The following is a 4,983-nucleotide window of genomic DNA, read 5'->3' as shown; positions in this document are numbered from 1 at the left end:
TTCGTTACAACAAGAAGATCACATGAATAGAAGATCAGAAGTTCTTATAGAGTAACGCAATGACATACAAAAAGCTACAACAATAAAGGCACACGCGGACAAGAAAAGAAAATACAATTTTAGCCTACAAAGTGAAAAAGTTCAGAATCAAAAGAAAAATTGTTACAAACATCATCATTAGCAAAACGGTTGCAACAAATTAATGGAACAACTCCCAAGGTTGACTGAAGAAGCAACCCACATGCAGCGCATTGGAAAGGCAAGCTTAACCAAGGAAACAAGCTACCAACTGTCATCATCACGCTAGAGATAAGATTCTGCCGTGAACATCATTTTTCATTACTGATTCAATCGAGACAAAACATTCAAAGCAATCTTCAACGGCTAGTTTCCAACGGTAACACATCAAGCTAAATATATAGATAAAACTTTAAAGATGAAGGTGTGCATCCAGAGTGTGTATCCATAGTGCATCTACAGAGTGCAACAAAAGAGAGATCTTGAGAGAAAATCTATAGAAGAGCAGCTGAGCTAGAAAGCTTAAAAGAAATATGTAAAATCATGATTCAGAAGTTACACTAGAGGCGACACATATGCAGTATGTGATGAAATAAGCAATAGTGTTGTTATACACGAATCATAAGCCTATGTGAAGAAAATACAAAAGAGTGAAAAATAGATAATTCTGCTGTTAAGCAGTATGCTCCAATGGATTTTTAAGAAATCCACTAATACTTGATCAGTTCATATATTGCTCACATTGAATGACTAGAGAAACTGAATACACTGAGTTGGTGCTCGAGAGTGTTTCATTTTCGCTTATGATCATTAAATGTGTTATCAACTGTAACAAGCTTCATGATCAGTATTCAAGAAGATGATGAAGATCTACGCCCTGATAACACGAAAATGTATCGTTTATTTGGCTCGATTTATATCAATTATTTCCTTATTTTATTATAATTATGTTATTTTATTGTGATATTATGCGAGTATTTGCTTTGTTTCAGGTTTTATGCTCATATTGAGACTATTTGTGAAATGGAGAAGAAATGAAGCTAAAATGACTACAAATTGTGCCTAAAAGATGAAAAATGGGTGCTGAAGTGAAAAGAAGGTGCAAAGAAGACCCAATTGTGCAAAGATACAAGCCCAAACTACAAAGAATGAAGAAATGAATATATATATATATATATATATATATATATATAATATATATATATATATATATATATATATATATATAAATATATAATATAAATATTATATATATAAGAACGTGGGCCCCACGCCACATTTATATATATATTAAATATATATATATATATATATATATATATATATATTGAGACATATATATAGTATATATATAGTGACGTGAGTCACTTATATATATTGGTGAAAATGGAGACGCACGTCTCCCATTTTTTACGGTGCCACGTCTCCTTAGGAGACGCCCGTCTCCTCCTACTAGGTCCACTTGAGACGCACGTCTTAAGTCTGTTTTGAAATTGGAGAATTTCACGCCGCAACGTACTTCTGCAGAGTCATTAATGTGCTACATTTTAGGAGAAAAAAGGGGACCAGCTAGAACGAGCAGTTACCGCAAAGAGCACTATATAAAGAATCAGATATTCACGTAAAAGGGGTTGGACCATGCTTAGTCCCAGCCACCATTTTTAGTTCAGTATTATTTCCCTTTCATTCCAGCATTTTTAATTCCAGCTTTTATTTCTACTTTCTTTTATATTTTCTCACAACAATTTCTACACCGGAAATTATTGTGAATCTTTAACGGATCTAACCTTACGTTAGATTTGGTTTTTAATTTCCTTGTTTAATTTACGCCGAATAATTTCTGAAGAACAATCCAACCAACCTGTGGTGGAAGTTCAAGTATTCCAAGATTCGAGTTTTATTTCAGATTTATATTATTCAGGTTTATTATTTATCGCCTTTACTTATATTTATTTGCATGATATATTATATGCCAATTAATATGCCTAATATTATGAACCGAATTTATTTATGCATGTTTAACCATATTAATATGTCTGGCTAATTTATTTAGATGTCGGTATGTAGAGTAATTTAGCCGTAGGGATCCGAAATAAATTGGCTTAATTATGTTTTATTAAATATCATTTGTTTTTGGTCTGTATGTCTAATTTAATTAGTAAGTCTTAAAACCAATAGAGCGAAAGTTTGAGGGGTTAAGACGGTCAAAGGTTAAAATCAATAGAGCGAAAGTTTGAGATCTTTAACTGGATAGTAGACATAGGACATTAGTTTTAAGGATGGCGAAAGCGTATTAAAACTAATTAGAACTTATTTATTTTCAAAAATTGTTTTTACACCCGAGCGGGATGGCGAAAGCGTACGTTAGGGATATTAGCATGTTCCGAGTCAACAGAGCGAAAGTTTGAGATTAGGAGATTTAAATAGATAACAACTTCATAAAATAAGCATTTTATTAATTACGTTGTTTTCAAAAAGCGTTTCTAAATCTGGTGGGATGGCGAAAGCGTACATTAAGAGTTAGGATCGTAGTCTGAATCAATAGAGCGAGAGTTTGAGAGGAGGACTTTTAAATAACATAGTTAGTAAAGATCTTTGATTTAATTAGAATCTGGCCAATGGAACTTCGGATCACCTAAGTTAGATGAAATACATACTGATATCCGTTTGTTATTATATTTTACCTAGATTTAAGATTTTAGTTTCCCCATTTATAAAAAACCCAAATATCATTAGCCTTAGCTTTACATAGTAACTTTAGATAACGGTAGGTCGATTTATAGTCCCTGTGGATTCGATATCTTTTAAAACTACACGACACGACTGTGCACTTGCAGTTATCCCGACTAATAGACACGCAAAGTCGCGATCAAGTTTTTGGCGCCGTTGCCAGGAACTATACTAGTCGATATCGTAACTCGCTGTTACACCGTAGAGACTAGGGCATTTTTTTTTCTTTCTTTTCATTTACTACTATGTATCGCCAAACTTTTTCTATAACCCCCACTCCCAGTATTTCGAGGAATCAGCTGGATCCTATAAATCCGATCTCGAAATACTATTGGAGAATTTCAATGCTGCGCCACCAATTCATTCTCACCCAAATTACCTCTGCAACTCCCAATCTCAACATTTCGAGGAACGACAAGAAACCTACAATCCAAACCTTGAAACATTAATTGGGGATTACAATTCGACACTAGCTTATCCTCAACCGAATTCCCTCTACAATCACCAATCCCAACATTTTGAGGAATCGCAAGAATTTTATAATCCCAACCATACCTATCCTCAACCAAATTTCCTCTACGATCACCATAATCAATATTTTGAGGAGTCGCCAGAACCCCGTAAATCCGACCTCGAAATAATAATGGAAAATTTTAATGAAATATCTAGGATGACAAGAAACTTTGTGGAAACACAAAATGCGACGCTAACTTACTTCGAGGAACCACAAGACTCCAATAATTCTAACCCCGAAGCATTAATAGAGGATTTCAATGCAACACCAACTTATCATCAACCAAATTTCCTCTACGATCACCACACCCAACATTTTGAGGAATCGCAAGATTATCATAAATCCAACCTCGAAACCTTAATGGAGGAATTCATTGAAGCACAAACTCTCTCTAGGGTAGAATCTATGATTACGAAGCACTTTGAGGAAACGAAAAATGCAACGCTAACTCCCTTTGAAGAACCTCAAGAATCCCATAATTTTAACTTCGAAACATCAATGGAGGATCCCGACGAGACGCTAACTCACTCTAGATTAGAAGCCATGATGGAGCACTTTGTAGAGACACAGACCGTCCAAAACCAAGAGTTTATCAAACAAAGTCTTCAAAACAATGAAACCCTTAGGCAACTGACCACTATGGTTGAGTCCCTCGCGACTCACAACATGGCATTAGAGACTCAAATCTCCCAACTTGAACAAAACCTTCTAGGACCTTTCCTTGAGGAGCATGTGGATGTTGAAACAACCATTAGTGAAGAACAAATTGTAATTCCTGAGGAGAGTGATAATGAGATTGAGGAAAATGATTATGAGATTGAGGAGAGTGATAATTTGGTTGAAGAGATTTCTAGTGAGAAAAGAGTGGAGATTGAGAAAAATCCACCAACACCAACTGAAAGAGAGGTTGTAGAAAAGGAAGAGAAGGAAGCACCTATAGTTGTTCCTCTTCCCTATACCCCGCCGATTCCTTTTCCACAAAGTTTTATGGAAGCTAAGGTAGAATCCCAATCCAAAACGTATGTGGAGGTATTGGAAAATATCCACACAAATGAACCTTTGCTTGAAGTGTTGCATAAAAAGAGAAATTTAGAGGACCATGAAACCAAGGAGATCATTAGTGTTAAGAGGGTGAGATCAACCTTTGAGGCGGTGGACGAAATTACTAATCCTAAGCTTGAAAAACTAACACTTAGGATAGATCCAGAACCACCACCACGAGTTCAAAAGAGCAAACCACCCCACAGAAAAGAGAAGTTAGAGAACCATAAAACTAGGAATATTACTATTGATAAGAGGGTAAGGTTAACCTTTGAGGAGGTGGATAATATCACTAAGCACGATCTCGAAAAACTGATACTTAGGATCGATCCAGAACCGCCACCACGATTTCAAAAGAATGAACCACCCCACAGAAGAAAGAAAAGAAAATGTGAGGGATATGTGAGATGGCTTGATAAGTGGCCATGGAAAACGAGGTTTGCTAAAATTTCAACCGAGGAGTCATTCTCGAGAGAACCACCTTGAGTGCTTGCACTCTTAAGTCGTCGAGCTATCGACGTTAAACGAAGCGCTGCGTGGGAGGAAACCCACGAGTTTTTAATTTAATGTTTTCCTTTTATTGTTTGAATTTGAAGAAAATAAAAATATGGATCGCTTGTTACTTCTCGACCATATCTAGGCGAAAAATCTATAGACGATCATCTCAAAGATGAGCTGGT

The sequence above is a fragment of the Vicia villosa genome, unplaced genomic scaffold, assembly GCF_029867415.1.
Source record: "Vicia villosa cultivar HV-30 ecotype Madison, WI unplaced genomic scaffold, Vvil1.0 ctg.001932F_1_1, whole genome shotgun sequence".
Classification (NCBI taxonomy): Eukaryota; Viridiplantae; Streptophyta; class Magnoliopsida; order Fabales; family Fabaceae; genus Vicia; species Vicia villosa.
Note: the sequence above shows the minus strand (reverse complement) of the source record.